At 39.1% G+C, this 22,790-nt stretch overlaps 1 protein-coding gene across 10 annotated transcripts in view; it reads right to left on the bottom strand.

Moving 5' to 3' along the window:
- The window catches only part of LOC129749889 (neurogenic protein mastermind), a 467,345-nt gene that overhangs the window by 341,599 nt on the left and 102,956 nt on the right, over window positions 1-22,790 (bottom strand). The window contains exons 1-2 of one of the 10 annotated variants that reach the window (XM_055745003.1): window positions 8,389-10,359; window positions 7,765-8,285 (exon numbers count right to left, since the gene is read on the bottom strand). The exons of the other annotated variants lie outside the window; for them this stretch is intronic. The gene's annotated coding sequence lies outside the window, so the exon portion shown is untranslated. Of the gene's footprint in view, window positions 1-7,764; window positions 8,286-8,388; window positions 10,360-22,790 lie in introns of those variants that run through there. 10 annotated transcript variants of the gene reach the window in all.

Below are 22,790 nucleotides of genomic sequence, written 5' to 3'. Positions count from 1 at the left end.
GACAAAAAGTTCGAAAAACGCTACCTTTGAAAATTCGTCAAAAGCTCTGTGTTTCGTATGTTGAAAACATAAAAATGTTAAAATGCGCCAAATTACTTCAAATGTTCAACCTTCTTTTAAAAATTAATCTGGTGTAAACAATTTTGACAGTCCATTCATTGAAAAGTTCGGTTTAACACCACAATTTGACATTTTTTGTTATCATGATGCTTAAAAAAAATCAAAAAAATATATCCTTATATGAAACGAATAGCTTCCAACTTCAGCTTTTCTGGAAGCTATTTGATTTTTTTCAAGCATTTAGTAGCTGATCTCCAGTTTTTTTTCCCGAAACAATTTCGTAACGGATTTTTTTTGCAAAGACTTTGAGTAACGGAAAACTGAAGTGTTGTAGCTGACATACTGATTTAGGTCACATCACAAGGTTTCCAAAACGATTATTTTTATAAAAATCGGTTTCAAGCGAGGAGTGATTGACACTCAAGGTCTGGTTATGAATTTTTTTCCTGGGTTTTCATGGTGTTTCCATAAAATAGTAATGATAAAGATTAATAAAGTAACAATAAAGATTATAAGAATTCATAGACGGTCTCCAAATGTTCATTTATTTGGATATACCCGAATAAAGTAACAAGCCGCCAAGCATCCGATTGTATCATATTAACAAGAGTGGATTGTGATTAAATTTTTCTCAAATAGATTGTTTGCGGCTACAAACTTTTAAATGCATTATCTGGCTTTTCTAGGTGTTTTTCAAGAAAATTTGGCAAAATAATGGCTTTGTAAAATGTTTAAATGCGTTTTTTTCTAAACATTCCTAACATTTTTTTTTTGTTTCGATTATAGTCGTTTTACCATCTTTATGGCATTCGCGACTTTATCAACGTTGCAGTTGGCGGATCGTTATTGAAAAACTATCCGGTACAACTGTGTTCGATGTTTACTCTCGGGCTCGAACTCGCGGACATCGCCTCAGGAGACAACAGACTTGCCAACTGAGCTATATCACAAGCCCAAAAACATCCCTGACGTTTTTCAAGACTACGATAGAATTTTTAAATAACACTGAAAAAATATCAATAGTGCAGTTTCGGGTATGTCTAAAAGTTTCCTGGTGAATTGGAAAAAGTTTTGGCCTTGAAAAGTTTAAAATTCATTCCCATTTTTCCCAAGTGTTTTTACGGGATTTAGAACAAATTTCGTAATTGCCAAAAAATTTAAAAAAATCATAGTTTTCCTTTTCGAGTATTTTATTTGGAATTTAGGCTGGAATTTTTCCAAGCCTAAGTGATCCTTTTTATTCCAAGAATTGGACCGAAACTTTAATTCACATTTTGATGGCATAAGGCAACAAAATTCACATTATTCCGAGGTGCAAAAAACTTTAAAGCTAATTTTTACACAATCGGCTCTGAATTATGTACAATTTTTTTTCTCAAATCAGCTCTTGTATTTTAAAACAACTTTTGAAAATAAGTAAACATTCATCAAAGAAATTTTCACACTTGTTTTGCAAGATTTAATTCAATGACTAACTTTTCCCGAAACCGCGAGTTATTTTGACTTCTGAGAGAAAAATTGTTAAACTTTCCTTTTTGCTTCTTTTTGACGAAAGTTTTAAAAAGTGTAAATAAAATTTAATGTAAGATAATTTGTAAACCATAAGAGAAATCGTCAAAATTTTCCATATTAAATACAATCTTTAATATCGGTACTCAAAGAGTTTCATTCGTGATATCAGAAACAGTTATATTCATGTGTACTCAATGTTGATAATAATATAATAATGAACAATAATTAATCGATTCTAAATCAGTAGCGGGGTAGCTTTGATCAATATTAAATTTTTCCACATAATCAATAACTAAGTCTAAAGTTAAAATATCTGTAAACTTTTTTCTTCTTTGAAAACCTCTATGTTGAATTTAAAATTGAGAAAAATTTGTTTTTTTTATTGTGAGTAAAAATTCAATTTCAAAATCTTTAAATATCTATTTTCGAAGGCTCGTAAACAGATACTCTATCAGATGAAATCAAAGCATTTAGCTTGAGGTTGCCAGATTGCCCGGTTTTATCCGTTTGGTCAGGATATTTTATACTAAAAATGGGAAAAGTCCAGCCCGGCCCAGTTGCCCAGATTTTAATGAAAAATGCCCGGATTTTGCCCGGATTTTGCCCGGATTTTGCCCGGATTTTGCCCGGATTTTGCCCGGATTTATTCTTTTTATTTGGTAAATCAAGCAAAAAAAATAAATAGTGCTGTGATTTTTTTTTATTTATGCCTCTGAAACTAATTTTTCGAGCAAGTTTTATAAAAATAATCATGGTAGGTTTTTTGGAAGCCTCAAATACGATTTGAAATCTAACGATGACTTTAGATGAAAAAAAAAATATTTTTGAATTTTGTTCCCTTGATTATTGTTGAGTAGTTTCTGGGTTTGACCGAAATTTGCCCGGATTTTTGGTCATCAATTTTGAAATTAAATGCCTGGATTTGCCAAGTTTTTGTACAAAATTGCCCGGATTTGCCCGGCCCGGATACGTGCTGAAAAAATCCTGGTAACATTATTTTAGCAGCAAACAGGTTGATTTATGTGAAAGTTCAACTTTTTTCTTTAGTAAATGTAAAGTTTTCGTAGTAGTTTGAGGAAATTTTTAATAAAAAAAATTAGATTTTTATTTTTCCAGAGTAAGCCAGTCTAGGACAAAACGCAAGAAGCCTTATAAAATAGTTAAGTTTGAAGGAAAAAATAAATGGTGAATTGTGCGAGGGCCTTGGGAATTAAATGGAGGCAAAATTTCATTTTTTTTTTGTGTAATTAAAATTTTAAAAGTTTTGTTAAAATATTCAACCCCTTAATTCGCGGACCGTGTTTTTATTTTTTGGACCGCAAAGAAATCTTAACCAAGAAACACCAAAATTGAGCATTCTAAATCTCAGAATTCACTGGACCAAAAGATATAACTTAAGTATATTTGAGCCACCGAAAGTGTTGTGTTCCATTTTGTAGGGTTTCATTATTAATTTTATTTCATTTGAATTTGTTCCGAACTACCTTAGCAACTGATAAACAAGCATTTGTAAATATAAAAAAAAAAGTGATTAGTATCCTTTATGATCAAGAAAACTAATTTAAACCGTTACAATAGAGATAAATCAATTTACCCAAAAGCGTCAAATTCTAAACAAAGACGAAATCGATTTTTAAATTAACTTTTTAGTAGTCTAATAAATTTCTGCAACTATGTTTAACGTTCATAAGAGTTCAATGGTTTTAACAATATGAAACATGCCACATTCCCCTTAACAGAAAAAACTTACGAAAAATATTGAAAAAAATTATCAATCTTATCCCGGTTTACGAAACGTAAATTTTTTTCCGTATTTCAAATATAAACATTTCTGTCAGTTGGATAAAAATCTACTATTTGGTTTTGATATTTTTTTTCATTTGTTTCAGGGATATGGCGGCGTCTTTTCAAATAAAATAGAGAAAAACATAACTCTTATCTGCTTTAACTAAATTTGTTTATTATAAATTTTATTTTGAATCTACGATGGCCTTCAATCACGAAGAAAAGTTTTTACGACAGCCTTTTGAATTATTTTCTAAGAATTCCTGTCAGATTCCAAGCATTGATGATATCGGCAAAACAACCATTTAGCCTTTCTTGGCATCGAATAATCTCATAGTTGACTTTTTGAATTTTCAGGTCCGAACCAAACAACCATATTTATGTTCCTATAGATGCGCAATTTAGCTGATAAATCTATATATATTTCCCCGTGTTGGCAGCAAAATAAAATCCTAAATGCATTATCTGGCCTTTCTAAACGTTTTCATTAAAAAAAATTTAAAAATAATGGATTCTTGATGTTTTGAAATATTTTTTCTAAACATTTCTAAGGTTTTTCAATAAAATGATAGAATTTAGACATTACCTCAAAAAAATATCTAAAAATGCAGTTTCATGTCTTTCTGCAACATATTTAGGAAATCGAATCAAGTTAGGGCGTAAAAAATTGAAAATTGTATTCTCATTTTTTCTGACTGTTTTTACAAGATTTGGCAAAAACTTCAAAAATATATAAATTAATATTTGTTAATCTACTGATTTGAAGATTATAAATATTATGGTCGCTTAACTAAATTAGAAAAAAAAATTTACATCATATTTATGTGTTCAAAAAATTATTTTATGTTAGTTCCCACTCATTTCCAAAATTGTTTTCCATGGCGGGAACTACGAATTTTTCTTTTAATAATGGAGTTTTTTCTTTTAATAATGGATCGAATTCCAATTTTATGTTTTCACCAAATTTTGGGAGCTGAACCGGGAGCATAAACTCAAAAATGTATTTTCCAAGATTTCCGACCACATTTTTTGCAAATATCACCAAATTTACTAGCCTAAAGACTTTTCTTAATTATAATCTTAAACTGATTCTTAAAGAATGTTCGAGATACTTTTTTGTTTGCTGATTTCTTTTTTTTTCTGTCTGAAATAAAAATGATTTGAGGTTTAACACAAAAGTACAAGTACTTTAATTCAACTAAAACCCTTATACGTATTCAACTCCATCTTACCATCCATTAAATTTTTGAATTGAGACTTCGAAGTTAAAATAATTTTGAAAATATTGCAAAATACCATAAAGCTACCTTTCACGTAATTATTTGTTAAATAATTGGTTCGTAATAAGATTGTCGAGGATTGAAACGTGTTAATAGTAGATCCACTTTAATAAATTTTCAAAGGTTAGCTTAAAAGCAAATTACCTTTCAAAATTCAGATCATTTTGAAGACACTTGTTATATGTTTTAATTCGATATTTCCGTATTGCTGGTTTAAAAACTTATCGCAAATCAAAATGAATCTCCATAAATTCAAACTATTCACAAAAACATAAGTGTAATTACATCTCATAAGGATGAAGCCTCTTCAAAAAAGTCAGCTGTCTCTCTCAGTCTTCTCTTTATGCCGAAATGTTAAGAAAAGTTTAAGTCGCGAATGCCATAAGTATGTTAAAACGACTTTAATCGTAACAAAAAAAGTTATTAAGTTTTATTAAGTTTTCAATTCAATAACTCATCCAGTTATGTCAAAATTTCAAGAAAATCGCTTAAAAATGTTCGAGTTACTCAACATTTGTTTTGCTTGTAAGCTTTCTCATTTAAAAGTTCGAGCGATTGGTTAATCAAATGGATCGTTTTATCAAATTTTCTTGAAAAGTTTTTGTGTTTTGAGTCGTATTTGAGCTTTGAGTTTATTTGAACTTCTTCGTTTGAAAACTGCAAGAGTTTTTCCAATGCAATAAATCATTTTGTTATACCAAATTTCATATTTTTTCAAAAACTACTCGATTTTAAAACAGATTTTTTTTTAAATCGAATGGCTTATTTGAAACAATGATTCATTTAGCCATGCCAAGATCATTACTGAATCAGATCTGATGAAAATCACTTGGAAAATGTCTTTAACTGTGTCGTTTTCATCATTGATAATGTAAGAAATGCACATATTCTTCCCTCTGTTTTTAAAATGAAGAAGTCTTCTAATGTTATGAAGAATCTGTTAATATCGAAACTTGGTTTAGCTCCAGAATCAAATAAAATAGCTTTTTGAGTGATCCAGCTGTATTGATTTTTTTCTGATTTTGTACGAAACTCACCTGTTTTGAAAAGAGAGAAATGATCGGATGTCATGATCATGTTTATATACGGCATATGATGAATATGAGTTTAACAAATTTCTTTGTCGTATGCAATACTTTCGTTAAATAAAGAAAAGTCATTCATTGCAAATAATTATCAGTAAATTTTGTTAAAACTTACTTGCACCATTTCATGAAAATCAGTTCAAATTTTTTTCTAGTCGTTTCATTTGTTAAGAATTTGAATATTTCTCATCAAGTTAGTTTCTTAGAGTGAAAGTTTGATTGTAATTTAATAAAAAATGAAACATTTTCGTCGTTTTTTGCATTGGTAATGCACTTCCATTATAAAGGTTGTTGAATGCTTTGGTTGTTTCGTTTTTCAAAAAATGTTTTGGTTCCTAATTCGATGAAAATCACTTGGTAAATGATTGAATCGTGTCCCTTCTATTGCGTGGTTTTGTTGATCTTCTAGTGTTAAAAAACTTTTCGTTATGAAAAAAAAACTTTTGTTTGTATTAAATTTGATTAAAACAGCTTGACTATTGTTCGATTTTTGATGTTGTTTATTTATATTGGCTTAGTATGGGAACCCCCTTTCCTCTTTGGGTGAGGGGTCAAAAAGTAAAATATATAATCTTGGTATGTTAATACTTATTCCTGTTTCTAATTTGATGAAAATATCCTGAAGCTGAGCCATATTATTTAAAAGATAACTGTGAAAGGGACCCCTTCCCCCCATTTTCAAAATTTGAGGGTCATTGGGCAAAAAAAAAAGATTTGTTATGCGAACATCTTATGTCTGGCAATTTTTATCTGAATCAGTTTTGAAATGATTAAAGTTGCCTCCTTTTGTACGTTGATTTTATATGGGAAGCCCCTCTCTCTCAAGTGGGGGAGCTGTTAAATATTTACACCATTCTTGGCCCCATAGATCCCGGATACCAGTATTCACGTCAATCACATAGCTCGTTATCAAATGATCAATTACAAAAACCTTCGTTTTTAAATATGGGAATCCATATAATTGGTCGTTCAGACGAACCCAAGCAGTCCTAAATCGTCATATCGTCAAAACATATTTATAGATCAATTACAACATTGCTGAAAACATGTTAGAGTTGCCTCAAATTTGTATTGGGCTTCCCAAAAATGAGAGTGAGAAAGGTCACTCATTGCAACAAATCATCTTGTCATGTCAAAACTTGCAAGTGTACCAAATTTCATGAATATCAGATAAAATTGCATGAGCTCTGGGGTTTTTAAAAATTTATTTTATATGGGAGCCCCCCTTTTCAAAAGCGAGGAGTTGTGATGCACAAGAAATCAACTATCGTTCGAGTTGTATCATATTTTATGTTCATTTGTATGGGAGTGCCCCTTTCATAGAAAGTGAAGGTCTTGAAATTATAATATAAACCATCTTTGGTCCAAAAAACCTTCGGGTATCAAATTTCAAGTCATTATGATAACCCATTCTGAATCACGGTGTCCCAAAAATGTCGCCTTCATTTCGGCATATATATTATACATGCAGATAAAAACCAAAATCTGAGCGCTAATAATCATAGGAGCTTTGGCTACTAGCGACACGTCGCATACGTCGCGACGTTGAAAGAGACTTGATGCATGCGACTGACGGCCTAAGGAAAATAAACAGTAAATAACGTAAATAATGTTTGTTTTCTACATTGAAATCGCCTACTGGACCGAAAAAAGGATAACAAACCTGCAAATGACAGAAATCTCGCTAGTAAAAAGTGTCGCTAGTAAAACTGTCGCTATTCGGTTTGGTGCTATACACATAATATTTCTTCAAAAACTCCTATTGGCCGACTTTATGATACTTAAAGTTGTGTTTTTAAAAATCATATTGATCCATCATTACAAGGGTACAAAGAATTGATTCTATAGAATTAGATGCTTTCCAATAAGCTCTTGGAAAACTCCATATGAGCGTTTATGAATTTCTGAGGCCCTTTCATATTATCTTCAAAACATATTCTATCAAGATAACAGCTTGAATAAACTTTGAAAGCCTAAGAAGACTATGTAAAAGATATATTACAAATCGCTCTGAGCAAGTTCATAAACAAGTTGATACTAACCAATTCTAACGAGAAATCCCAAATTTTGAGGCACTTTTCCGATAAACTATCCAGCCGGAGAAATGTGTTGCCTTCAGGCAATAGAGGAGAAACAACGAACACTTGCGCTCGATGTTCCTTGAGGATCAAACAATAATTTTTACTCGGAGAAAACACAAACAAAACACTGATTATCACCAACAATAACAATAATTCGATTCGATTTCTTCTGACGGGAGAGATGAAAATTTTTCACTTTGATCTAGAGACAGGATGCGCTACTGAACACTTTCACACACTCGAATTGATGGTTGTTTGAATGATTTTGGGGTTTTTCTTTTCTCTCTTTTTAGTACGGTAATATTCCACAAATTTTCTTTTGAACTGGTTATCACTCCTTTTTTCACCTTTTTGTTATTTCTCAGACACTGGTTTATTTTTCATTCTCCCTTGCTTCGAAAAGCCTCACCAATCCACCGAATGGGGCACATGTATTACGGTGCTTTGCGCACGGAATGAGGTAGATCGGATCCTTTGAAAGCCTGAAAATTATTTTATTCAATATTTGCTCTTAATTCATACTTCTTTGGATGATTCTTCTTCGCTTGGGATGGCTCTTTTTCGAATTCTTCCGCGCACACACACCTTGCTTTCTCGCTTGCTTCGACTCGGGCTTTCACGCAAATGCACTTATTTCTTCTTCGAACGAGATTTGTTGTTGCTCTCTTTGTTTTCCACGCTATACACCAGAGCTATACCAAAATTTTTTTCTTCCATTTATCGGTTTTCAAATCACTTAACACACTTTTCGGTTGTTGATGTTGTTGTTATCGTTGCGGCTTCGCTTTGCTTTCGATCGAGCGGCTCTTTTTTTCCTTTTTTTGGTTAATGCACATTCCACTTTTTGTTGGTGGTTTTGTTGTCGATTTGGTTGTTGTTGCTATTATTTTCACGAATCACGCTCCCCACCCGTGTGTGTTAGTGTGTGAGCAATCGAGCAGCGAAAATGCATTATTGGCTAGAGCGTGAATCGGCGAATACGGCGGGCGCGCACACTTTCGATGACACGGATGATTGATGTCGGCACAGTAAATTCTTCGGTGTTCTACACACCAATGCTGGCAGGATCGCCAATGTACGACCGAGAAATACACTAAGAGGCGCTCCCTTATCGACGCCAGAAACCACAATCCACTTGCTGCTGATAATGATGTTGTAAAATTGGTTTCGACTTCGTTTTCTTCCCAGATTTTCGAACCATGGGAATCTTATCAGCCGTTCTTTTTCCCTGGGGCCGAATTTGCCTGTTCTCAAGCTCTTGCGCTTACACCAGATGGTGGAATTTATCCGTACTTCATAATAACCTGTTTGGAGTTTCCATAACTGCAACACACACTTATCATTCTTCCCAACATCATTCGATTATTTATTACGCCCGAGCTCGTACACACGTGAGAAGACGACAATTAAAAATACCTTTTGTTCTGTGGAGGTTCACTTTTAGTCTTCCTCGCGATTTTGCTTTAGCGGTGTTGTTGTTGAGGTAGAAGTCGATGTAGCGCACCGTTTCTCATGTTTCCTGCCTCTTCAGCAAATTCCACTACGGTAGTAGAGGCAGCGGTACATTCCTGCTGCTGCTACTGTCTTTGAGCGAACCGTAAGTAAGTTGCATTCGGTCGTTTGTTCTTGCTGCACATTACCAAACAACAACGACGACAACAATAACAACAATCCCTGAGATATTGCTGCCTCGACTCGGATTGTCGCTGACGATCTGTGTAGCCACATAATCTTTCCTTCCGCACGGAACAAGCACTTCCACTTCCCTTCTCTTGCTACAATGGAAGTCGATGGCAGCAAGAATCTACGACACCAAGAAAAAAAAACACAAAAAGTTGTTCTGAACGGTCGCTGCGACTTGTTTTCCGTCGAGACCTTACGCTATACCGCACCACTTATTTGAGGCTCTTAGACACTGTTTGGCAACAGCAGTCGCAACGTCGAGAACAAGTTTTAAAATATTTTTCGCATCCTTATGTGCTTCCACACTATTCGGCGGTGGGTCTCGGTGGGTTCTACCTATATCTAGCGACCCAACCGACCAGCCAACTTTCCGCTAGAGACTCGAGCGGAACCTTTTTTCCACGTAATAACCCTCCACAACGGAGACCAGTTAGACCACTATGCACTTAACGCCAAGGTGTCAAACAAACACGTTAACTGGTTCCTCACGCTTGGAGTTTGGAGTCCCCGAAGACCCGACCAACCGGACCACACGGATCCACCGGAATCGGAACCCCGCGTCACAAAAAAAAAATCGCTCTTCTAGCTATCCACCGCGATTTTCTTTCCGTGAATCAAAACCAACATAAAAAATTGGATCACTGAGAACAGGAGTGCACGCTGCGTACACACGCGAATAATGATGTGCTCTATGACCAAGAGACTCGAAACGGTCGGTGGTGGTAGCACCAGAAGGCGGATACAACAGCACAGAAGGAAGGCGCACAAGACGGCGGCGATCAAGGCGACGACGTTGACGACGACGACACTACGGCGCGGCGACGTACTACGGCAGCACGGCAACTGACACGGAAAGTGCGACCGATTCACATGACGTACTGACTCAAACTGAAACCACTCACGTCCGAGCGAGAGTGCTCGCCGCGCGAACAACGGAAAACAGAAGGCAGACACCAAACCATCAATAAAATGGGGAGGAGTGCGCACAATCAAAATTTTCCTCCACAACGCAGAGAGCGATGAACTCACCGCGGTCGGTGAGTGACCGAAACCGTACACGAGAGAGAGCCGAAACAGTGGAAAAACTCGGTGAGCGTTCCGGGCTCTCTAACTGAGTGCGGAAAATTTACACCAACCAACAACCAATAATAATCGAAGCAATCGCGCCGTCGAAAGGAAAATTTCATTGGTGGTGTTTCCACTCAGTGTTTGAGGGAAAAGAACGCAAATGCCGGTCTCGGCGTATGATTGTAGGTGGTGAAGATGCCGGAAAATCTTGAGTGGAGCGGAAACACGAGAAAACATTGAACCATTCTCTCTCTCTCTCTTTTCGATTCTATACTGGAATGGTTTGGGTGGAAGGAACAACAGCTGCCGACGTCCGTGTCTGTTCTGCTCTGCTCTGTTGGTATGATGATGAAGGTACAAAGGAAAACTCTGATGATGCACAACAAGTTCGGTCGTCGTCGTCGCCGCCACCATGAACCTGGGAGATGAAGCCCTCGTCTTCCCCCACAATTCAAATTCAATAGGGAAGGGCCACCGGACGACCGTAAACGACGATGGCGACGACGACGATATTGCTCGGTCGGAGATGTGCATAACCTATCCTAATTGCAATTTGGTTATCGAATGCGCTTCAGCTACCAGAGCGAGAAGCAGCCACCAGTAACAACTATTTATTCGAATGTCATATATCGAAGTTTTGGAATGAATTTTCCATTACATTTTATTGCAGTTGTTATTTATTGGATATTTTTTAAATTCTTTTCCACGCTGTCGCTGAACTGAATAGATTGACATATACATTTACATTTATTATCACATTTCACCTGACTGAATAGTCTACATGAAAGATTAGTTCTAAGTTTATCAGGAATATTACACATATAATTCATTAAAATGTATAATTTTCTATCGAGACTATCAGATTTCTAAGTTGTGGCGAATTTCTTATTCTAGATCTAAAACAGTTAGTTGTAATGTCAAATTCGTAAAGTTGAAAAAACCAGTTGAAGATCCGACTCATACTTCTTATTGGTTTATGTTGTCCGTAATTAGTTCGTCGGAAGTCGATTTGAAGGAAATCTTGTTGCCTTAATATTCTTGCCGGAACGTTGATATTAAAGGTGAGGTGATTTTTGAGTGAGGTGCTGAAACTATTTAGCTTTGCTTGTTCGACTACTCATATCCGTCTTAAATCATTAAGCCCGAAATTCTTTAATAAGCCAGATAGCGCCTGATGGTGGTACCAGAAAAGACATCGAAACCCGGATCAGAAAGGCCCGATTTGCGTTTGCGAGTCTCCGAAACATCTGGCGGTCACGCCAGATCTCTTTACGAACGAAAATCCGAATCTTCAACTCAAACGTCAAATCTGTATTGCTGTACGGGTACGAAACTTGGTGCACATATGCGGTAACGACGCGAAAACTGCAAGTATTTGTAAACCGCTGCCTGCGGAATATCATCCGCGCTTGGTGGCCTGGCAACTGGATCTCAAATGAGGAACTACATCGCCGGTGTCATCAAAAGGCGCTAGAAATCGAGATTCGGGAACGTAAGTGGAGATGGATTGGGCACACGCTGCGAAGAGAAGAAAACGAGATTTGCAGAGAGGCGCTAGATTGGAATCCAGAAGGTCATCGAAGAAGAGGCAGACCCAGAAACTCGTGGTGGCGAAGCCTAGCCGCTGAAATCCGAACTGTCGACGAGAATCTTGACTGGGACCAAGTGAAGACGCTGGCTCCGGATCGTCAACAGTGGAGGTCTTTTACCACGGCCCTATGCACCGGAGGATCGGCGCGGGATCATTAAGTAAGTTAAGTGGAGTGGCTAAGTAGAACGAGTTCCTCATTGATAATGATAGCTACTGCGTGATTGATTGAGGCCATCAGTTTTGTACTAGGGCTAATAGAATGCAGCTTGGGAATAGCAATTCCATCTCAATTCAATGCATAAAACTCATGCTCTTCCTAAAAAAAAGATCAATAACGGCGCCGATCACGTCCTGGTAGTCAATGAGGGATGAAGGATAGATTGTTAGTAAGATACATTTTAGGATCAACCATAAACCTGTGAATTCCATCCTTCTTCCAAAGCGAGAACTTCGCCGGAACTATTGATGATATTAATAGTCCTTCAAGACTATTATGAGGGTCCCTCATTAATTCTTAAGAATATTTTCCTTATTATTATCAATTTCCACAAATTGCTTAGATTTTATTCCAAGACTTGGCATTATAAATCACATAATGACATCCATATGACTCCTAAGGGACTCTTTAGGAAGACACGCTAGTTGAGAAAACTGTCTAACCGAAGTACGTCTACGTCCCTCCCCAAAAATCTGATTTGTGATGGCTTCAAACTCCACTTCCGTATTTCTACTTACTGAAGAAACCCAAATTAAAGGAAAAATTTCTTCTGCCGCAGATGCGATCACTTTGAATAGTCCCCGGCAAGCACTTTTGAGAACCTGAGTCCTGATGAAGCTTAGAACCCGACGGCTTCATGCAAGTCATATCCTAAGTAGAGATCCTGTTATTCGGATACATAGTCCAAGTGTTCATCTGAAAGGAGTCAGCGCCCTCGAGACAATATACTTATTCCACTACAGCGTGGTGGAGAACCTCCACATATATCTGTAGACTGATGAAGGTCAATTCCCATATACCCTTGAAAAGAACTAAAAACTATAATGACCTTATTCGGCTGATGTTCCAGAATTGTCGATACCTGCGGAATATCACACGAACGATAACCTGTTGAGGATGGGGTTCCAACAGATCTCAAACTGGTGGATCGGCGATCCAATGCATCAAACAGAAGGTTCTCTAATTTATTGTGGCCTTAGTGGCACGGTGAGTGTGCGCGTCTTGACAGTGAACTATTTCAAGTAGGTAGATATTTCATGTCCATGGATCCCTCCCACAAGGGCGATGAAACTTTCCTTTCAAGGTGCCCATCGTGTGTCAATCGAGTGTTACGCCTGCCACAGTTCAAGCTCAGGACTTTACGCAACATCTTGTGTGATTATCGTCGAAGACGTCGTGCTTCAACGACAGAAATGACTCAACTGGCATCGAAACCACTCTACTCCGAGGTGGAGCAGATTTTGCTGGAGGAACTACGGGACATTGCTAAGTCCCTCCAGTTGAACAAAGCTCCTGGTCCGGATGGCATCTCTAACGTGATAGTGAAGGCCGCGCTCATGGAACATCCCGAAATGTTCCGGTCATCACTGCAACAATATGTGGATGAGAGAGTCTTCCCAGACGTGTGGAAGTGGCTCACTCGGGTAGAGTGGCTCTCGACGCCGGGTAAGCCATTCGCGTCGGAGTAGGATGATGTCTTCGTCAGGAATCATCCGAGTCGTTGCGTTAAGTCCCGCGCGTGTGCCGTGATAGGCGCGAGTCTAGGATAAGCTGCTCTCGATCAGGAACACGACGGGAAAGGTGGCGAACCTCGAATCCTGAAGATAAAAAGTCGTGCTTCATGTCATAAGAGAAGAGGTCAGGACTCGAACTTCCAGGTGGAAAGGTTTGTGTGGTCAACTCTGAGTCTTTATGATAAGGGGTCGGGTCTCTAGTCGTAAGAGGAAGGATCTAGCCCTTAATCAACAAAAGGAGGGGTACTAGTGGTCACCTCGAGTCATTACGAGGAGAGGTCACATCTCAAGTCGTGAGAGGAGAGATCGGGCCTTGAATCGTGCAGATGAGAGGTCAACCTCGAGTCGATTGAGGAGAGATCAGGCCTCAAGTCGCGAAAAGGAGAGGTTTTTGTGGGAATCTCGAGTCATTGCGAGAAGATGTCGGTTCTCAAGTCGTTAGAGGAGAGTTCAGGCTTCGAGTCGTAAGGATGAGAGGTTTTATTGAAAGCTGGAAAGGTGTTAGAGAAGGTGGTACAGAGCAGGATCCAGCTTTACACCAAAAGTGCGAACGGTCTATCCGATAAACAGTTTGGTTTCCGAATAGGCCATAGTACGGTGTTTGCTATTCGTAAGGGGCAGACGAAGCCAAACTGAAGAAGAGGAGAGAAGATCTGTTTTACGCAGTGGTTACCCTTGACGTGAAGAACGCCTTCAACAGCGTCAGTTGGGCAGCGATTGCGTTGTCGCTTATTCGTATGGCGATTCCGGCATATATCTGTAGGATGGTGGATTGTTACTTCCGTAATTGCCAACTACACTATATGACCAGTGAGGGACTGGAAATAGTGAGTGTTTCGGCAGAGGTTCCACAAGGATCGATACTTGGCCGGGTAGTGTAGAACATCGTTTACGACGAACTGCTTAGACTGCGTCCCCCCACGGGAGTGAGACTTGTGGGATTCGCCGATGATGTGTTAAGTTTCTACCCGGGGGTGATGATCGACTACCACCTAAGCTTTACAGCCCACGTCGGCTACCCCTGTAAAAGAGTGACAATGGCGACAGCAGCCCTCTCACGGGCCATATCGAAAAACGCGGCGATCCGCTGCATCAGAAGGAGGATCTTGGCGAGAGTCACCTTGTCCGTTTTTCGGTACGGAGCGGCAGCCTGGAAGGCAGCCTTGAGCAACAGTGTAATCTGCAAAAGCTCTGCAGCGTACAGCGGCTGATGAATCTGCAAGTTATCAGCGCATACCGAACGGTGTCCTCGGTAGCTGCTTATGTTGTGGCGGGAGACATGCCCATCTCGGTCTCGCTAGAGGAAGATATCTTCTGCTACAAGCACAGGCACATGCCCGATGTGCGGAAACATGCCAGAGAGGCCTCGATGTCCAGCTGGCAGCACCAGTGAGACCGCTCGGAACGTGGCCGGTGGACCTATCGCTAGATCCCTAACGTCGGATTCTGGATGGTTCGGAGACATGGAGAGGTAGATTTCTGCATGACACAGTTCTTGACTGGTCACGGATGCTTCATGCAGTACCACCATCGATTTGGACACGTGGCCTCGCCATTCTGCCCAACCTACGGTGACGTAGTTGAGACTCCGGAACACGTAGTGTTCAACTGTTCGAGGTTCAAAGGGATAAGCACTAACATGCTTGCCACCTGTGGACCAGACACGACAGCCGACAACATCGTGCGGAGGATGTGTGAGGATGACAATACTTGCAGCGTGGTCAGTGATGAGTTTCCCCGAATCATGACTACCCTGCAGGGGAGATGGAACTAGCACCAGTCCGCGACCGGTGTAGGATGACTCGCCGGACGTGTACTGTGACAAGCGCGTGTCCAGGATAAGCTGCTTTCGATTTGGCACATTTACGGACAAAAAGGAGAGGGCCTCGAGCCAAACCAAGCGGAGACAAGATCTCGAGTCGTTAGAGGAGAGGTCATTGGTCTTTTGCAGTGGTCTCGAAAAGAGGTGGAGCGCACGATATTCGTTCAAACCAAGCGAGCCTCGAGTTACGAGTAAAGGCTGGCCCTCGAGTCGTCAGAGGAGAGGTCCTTAGTCTTGAATCGTAACAAGAGACAAGGTACATATGCTAGAGTTTGGACTTGCCCGAAATTGAGTAAGGCGATGAGCGCTTAAGCGCGGACTAGTTCTCCCATCTCGGGTACAGCCTTCGTTGCAGGTTCGGATGGGATTTATGACCAGAGACCCCAGGTGGAATTTATTGCGTAGGGGTACATAGTACCATTAGTCGACCATTTGCACCCATGGACCCAGAGAAGCATACTGGGGAAACGCGCTGGCTCGCCGTGCCTTGGAATGCAATCCGTAAAAAGAATTTTCCACCTGGGGGATCAACTTATACAAAAAAAAAAGACAGTCAGTACACCCTTACTATCCTTTGCAAAGAAGGTAGAGTGGCCTGGCAAGCATTCCGGAATAAGTATTGTTACGTTGTAAAGACGTTGTAAAGATCGACAAACTCGCGGGTTATCAGCTGACACTGAACCACTTTTTCAGGCAGATTTAGCATGAGGAGAATTTCTACGACAATAAGGAGTCCTCTATAGAGCGTGAACTACTCTTGTGGCCAACTGGCAACAGCTTTTAGAAAGACAGCAACTTGTCACTTGCAGACCTAACATGTTGTAGAGCAGGGCGGAAAACCCTCGCCATTATTGTGCGAGAAACTATGACTGCGACTACGTTTGACCTGTCACTCTCGTTTGAATCCTGTTCAAATGAGTTCTTTGTCAAGCGCTGGTCACCAATAAAATGTGAATTTTATAGAATTTCCAAAACAGGCAAAGACTAACTCAGTCATACGATCGATGTCGAGTCTAGAGCGTTGAAGCTGCCTGAGCTCTCGTTCGTTTTCTCAGTTTAAAGATATTTCTTTTTGTTGACCGATCTGCTTGCACTTAGCCATTCAAATGACGGAGAAAATTTGACGGCAGTCGAGAACTTCTCGCCAATGAGTGCTGATGATTCGTCAAGTGAGTACTGAGCCATGATGGTCACGCAGACGTCACGCCAATTGTGCAGACAATGGTTGAAATCGTGCTACATCGTGTTCAACTGTGCGAGATTATGAGGAAATTTGAGTTAAAAAGAGTGAAACCAGTTCTTAGAGAGAGAAAAATAGTGCGAATTGATGCAAATTTTGCAGTTATTGTGAAATTTTAATCATAACCATTCCAAATACAAAGAATTCTTTTTTTATTGCTCTCACTTAGACGGAGAAAGAAAGTTGTTAGTCATTTAAAGGGACGCTCACGTCATAAATCATGCAAAGGAGTTGGAGTAGAAAGAAATAGAGTGACTCCATCGTTCGGGAGCATCTGCGTTGAGTAAGTCCAATCCCACGATGGAAGTAACAAAATAGCGGCATAATCTACTGCGTGGATGCCATGGGTATGTCTTCTGCGTGAGTTGGAACTCCACTCTCGAGAAGTATCCCAGGCGACCCAATGTCCTTGATTGAGGCTGTGAAATAAGACATTACCTTATCCAATGTGATTTTCCGGCACCGTTTAATTAACGGATGAAGTTTGGGATAAACTCTTCGCCAGGAATCTTCCAAGTCCAAGTGGTCAGAAATTCTACAAGTGCGGTTAAATGGCCAATACATCTCGTCGGGTAAGAAAATATCCTGCAAGGTTGACATAACAGGTTACGAGTCACGATAAATGGTTTCTGATTGTAGCGCGTCTCGATAAGTAAAACAGACCTTAATTCGTTACGAGAAGAGAGGCTTTGGGTTATAGAGAGGAGAGCTCAGGCCTTGAGTTGTTAATAAGAGAGGTCAGACTTTTAGTCCTCATGAGAAGAGGTCCTCAATGACTACATTTTGAAGGTTGCGTCGTTCATCAGTATTTCTGAGAAATGCTACTGCGGTACTAAAAGGGATAATGGTGAAAATCCTCAGATGGATTTGATGGCAAAAAGGGCGTATTTCCTGTCCATGGGCGTATATCTTAAGTCGACAGGCTCGCTCAATGTATCCAAAGATAGTTTACGAAGTCGGTTAAAAAAGCAGCGGGAGATCAAAGAATATTTCCTAGCCTTCAAAAAACCATTCAACTGATGGAGGCAAAATACATCAATCTCACAAGCCTATTATTAAAGTACAGGGATCTCAATGCTTAGTTTTCTGTGAGTAACAAAGTTACCCACAAATGTAACCACAAATGCGTCTATACTTCTAACTAAGTGTAACTTGTCAATCTCTTTAAGGCTTAAGATAGGAAACATTCTTACTGGACGTCGAAGTTATCTTAAACATTAAGCTCAGGAACTCAATTCAACAAGTCCGGTAATCATTGTGGTCAACATCATAGAATTTATAGATTAAAGATAACGAAGTTGATAATGAATGACGATTACGTGGGTGCCAAGCTCTGTTACAAACCAATGACAATGCTTCTGGTGTAGTAAGTGCGTTTAATGGACATCCAGTGTTAGTGAAATCATGATTTTCAAAAGTAAAATTTAACGGTTCAATCAATGTTTTGCATAAGCAGTATCTCAGATATTAAAAAAAGGTATCCAAAGAATTCTGTAAATTATGACAAATTTGAAGGGTCTTGATAACTTAAGGAATATCCAGTACGCCCGAAAAGCTGCACTAAGAAAACAATCAACAACTATTCCCAGCACATTTTTTTCTGACACTGTTTCGTGTCGATATTCGGTCAATATTTAATGAGTTGATTTGGATAAACGGTAGTCAGCAACGCTACGGATTACTAGCGCAAACAAACATTGTTAACCCACACAGCTAATCACGAATGTAATCCACCTAAAACCAATTCCATATGATGCAGAAAACGTTCAACATGAAAGTGAATCGAAACATCAGTCAAGCTAGAGCGTGAGTGTGCAGAGTGTCCCGGGGCGTGAAGCTTTTTCTTCGAATCTAGCAAATAAATTAGAATGAATCCGGCAGATTACCGAGATTAATTCAATGCAAATAAATCAAAACATACCGAGAGATAAACATAATGGAACTACTACCGAGTACTAAAATGTTTCGCGAAACCAAAACAAAACAAGTATAGCGAGCAGAGGCGCGCTTGAGCGCACTCGTGAAGGTAAAGGCCTTCGTCGTCGTCGTTGTCGAGAGACGGGAACTCTCAGTGAGTTCCCAACTATTTTTTGTTGTGGTTGCTTTGCTGAAATTCTTCTCCTCTGATTTTTTTTTCCTACGAATCTCGTCTCACCTTCCTGCCGTGACTCGGGAAGGCGGCAGTAAATTATCCCCAAGTCCCGACCAAGCCAAAAAGTGCAAAAAACTGTTGTGCTCGTCAAAACTTTAATGCTTCAATGGTGTTGGTACCAGCGGCAGTCTCGGTCTATAGATACCAACACATGGTTCGCTCCGAAAATGTTTTTCTGTGATTCAACCCTGCTCCGAGTCACAGCTGAATCAAAGAGTCTTCTGGAAAAGATTCTACCAGATTTGTCGATTCGCGAAACGTAATCATCGCACTTCTCCGACGAAGCTGAAATTCGTTGGTCCTTTGAGCCGGTTCAGTTCAGCTACATAGCAGTGGGCTGTAGGTTATGAGAATTTGCATTTCGACGCATGTCCACTGGATGGGGAGGTGCATGGACTACATACACAAGCTGTTGCGGTCACTCGCCTCGTGAGTGAGGGGCTCTCAGCTTTATGGAAATTGAGAGTTCCTCCCGTTTTTTTGTGTTTCCGGAGAAGGTTGACGACGATTCGATTTATGTATTGAGGAGGGTGGCACTTATGGAAGTACCTTCCCCATACTCCACAAAATTTCCTTGGTTCTGATGTATGTTTAATTTTTTTTTTTCTATAAATTTTCATTTTCATTCAGCCTAAGAATACCATCAAAGTTTAAGTAACCGAAACTGACTACTGTTCACTTGTTTTTTTGTTCGATATTTTTAGATTGGATCATACAAATCGTTAGAAAATGAAAGTTAAAAATAAATATCAGCTACTAAGTACTGACATAATCGCCCGGTTGTCGAATAAGCTAAATGACCCGTAAAATTCACTTTTCTCTAATGGGGAGGTAACAACTTTCTCTCAAAAAAACCAAACCAAAACAGAAATAATCCACCGTTCCGAACCAGTCGGCGGCTCATCTCGGCGTGTCGTAAAATGGATATAATATAGTCCGCAACTGCGCTGCCGCCCGTAGACACTTTCGCGCCGCTGCTGCAGGTGTCGCCTCATCGACGACGAAAGGTCCAATGTTTGAAATCGATTAATTCACATTCCATCCAGTATCGAAAGGGCTCAGCCCCCCTATCTCGAGCAATCAGCTCCAGTTAGGGGGGACATATCTAGAGCTACGTTGGAAAGAATGTACTTATGATGCTGATATAGTTTTCTGATTAGTATTTTTATCTCAATACCTTCGATTTTTTTTATGATTACAAATCAAATTATATAATAAAGGAAACCACTACGGAATACGAAAGTGTTGTATGATTTTTGGAAAAACATTTTTTTTTTTTGACAGAACAACTTTCCAAATTATCAATTTGTAGGAAATACAAGTCAGAAAATAATTGCGCTGGCTTCGTCTTTAAGATAAGTTGAAGAAAAAGGGAAAATCTCACAGTGTTTTTATATATTGCAGCTATTGTTTCCAACAACCATTTCTTCACAATAAAGCAGACTCACATTGCTATCGGTTTAAATTCAAATATTGAACCCTTTTTCGGCTGGAGAGCAGAAATGTTCCGTGGTAAAAAACTTTGGACTTTCTCAGTTATAATTCGTCATGCTACTAATTTTAGCCAAACCAAAGAGGGTAGAAACATTTTCACAGGGTTTGGAATGACCTATAAAGGGTGATACGGTTAAAATTTGGTCAAGGTAAAACGCGTGTAAATCGGTGAGATCGTTTATTTAAAAAATCAAATTAAATTTCTTTTTCAAGTCTCATTAGTATAAAATTCAGGAAAAATATTCAGTTTGGCTTCCGCTTTTCCAAATCCGAATTTCCGGGCCTTACGCTTAACCCCTGCCATCAGATTTCGTACAGCCACCTTGTCCACCTTCTTCGCCGCAGAAAGCCAGTTTGCCTTGAACATGCCTTGCTCGTCCTTAGCAGTTTCGTCGTCCATTACCACGCAGTCAAACTTCGTCAGCATCGTCGTGTACAGCCTCCGGGATCGCGCTTTGGCCGTCATATTTTGTTTATCATCGCGATTTGAAGTCAACCTACTTGTAAGTCGATAGTCCGGCTCGTTTTTTGGCTCGATGCACGGTTGTAGACGATACACCCAGCTTATTTCCGGCATCTCGGAGAGAGAGGTTAGGATTTCGCTTTAAACTACCGGCAACTCTCTTTGTCTTCTCAGCGGCTTCCGGTTTTCGATTTCCCCCCGATCCAGACTTCCTGGCTGTCGACAAACGTTTCCCAAACACTTTAATTACATTTGTAACGGTTGATTTGGCAACTTTTAGCGATTTTGCCAGCTTTGCGTGCGAGTAGCTCGGATTTTCGCGATGCGCGAGCAAAATTTTGATACCCTGCTCTTCTTCCTTGGACGGCATTTTGACAACTGAAGAGTGAATTCCAAAATCAAAATAGGAGCAACACACACATCTTCAAAATGAGGGGTGTTCAGGTTTTTTAAATGCAAAATTGAAAAAATACGTCAAGTTGATATTGACTTAATTTTGACCGTATCACCCTTTATCTGTTTTTTCCTCAATTAAATTAGTCAAGAAAAGTAAATTTTCAACAAACGTGTTTATTCATCAACACACCTCAATAACGTCAAAATAAATTTAGTTGATTTTTTCGTTATCTTTTATGCAAAAATCCTGGCCCAAAGACATGTTTGGCAAAACTCCTCAGATCGGCTTGTTCTGTGAAAGAGAGTGCAATTTTTTTCGTTCTGCTCCACCCAAGCTGTGTAGGGAGAGATAAATCGCACTGCAATCCAGAGTGAGATTATCAACACATAAGAGTGAGTGAGAGAATTCACATCCGCGGATGAATAGAATCGCTCCTCGGGAAAATCTATTGCGCATTGTGTTGAGGAGAAATTTAAATAAGAGCTTACACAGTTTTTTCTTCGTTAGTTTTCAAAAAAGACGCTGTTCTTCAAACCAGAGACCGTCCTGAATTTTCAAAAACTATCAAATTGTCCTGATTTTTGAAAATGTGGACTTTAAAATGTCCTAAATTGTCCTAATTATCAAAAAAAAAAATCTAAATTATAATTGTATTTGTAGGTAAAGGATGAGAACATCAAACGAATCTGTAATAAAACAATTTTACATCAAAAACCCATAGTTATCTTCAGCTCAGATGATATTTAAACGATGTTTTTCGATATAAACTGCAAACCAGTCAAGAAGTTGATCTCTTCCAATGCATAAATTAAGGCGTCTACAGCGCCTTTATTTCGTCTTCATTTAAGCAATCCAAGAAGAGCTGCACATTATTTTCACCAAACTAGTAGCGTCCTTAAAAAAAACAGATTTTTTTCTTCGCGGTGTTCTGATTTTTTTCGAAACCATCTGTCACCATCTGTGCTTCGAATGTCACCTTTGACTTTCATTATAGAGTTGTTTTTGACATTTCTTACGCACACTTGCTGAGCGTGTACAGATGAGATGGGACAATTAACCTCAAAAACTCTCGGTACAAAAAACGGGCAGCCGGACGACACACATGGTCGTTTTTGAGGTTAATTGTCCCAAAACTCGAAAGTGTTGGTGAAACAACCAGCATAATATCACGAACACTACCAGCGGCAAATAGGACTATTACAAGAAAAAAAATGCAAAATAGCTAAAGGCATGGTTGCCACAAGTACAGATTTATTTTAAAAAGTATATACAGATTTTTTCAATATTTATTGGTGCAGATTCTTTTCGCAAAGAAGACAGATTTGAAGGATTTGTAAATGATTAGT

The sequence above is a fragment of the Uranotaenia lowii genome, chromosome 2, assembly GCF_029784155.1.
Source record: "Uranotaenia lowii strain MFRU-FL chromosome 2, ASM2978415v1, whole genome shotgun sequence".
NCBI lineage: Eukaryota > Metazoa > Arthropoda > Insecta > Diptera > Culicidae > Uranotaenia > Uranotaenia lowii.
Note: the sequence above shows the minus strand (reverse complement) of the source record. Positions and strands in the feature narration are given on the sequence as shown.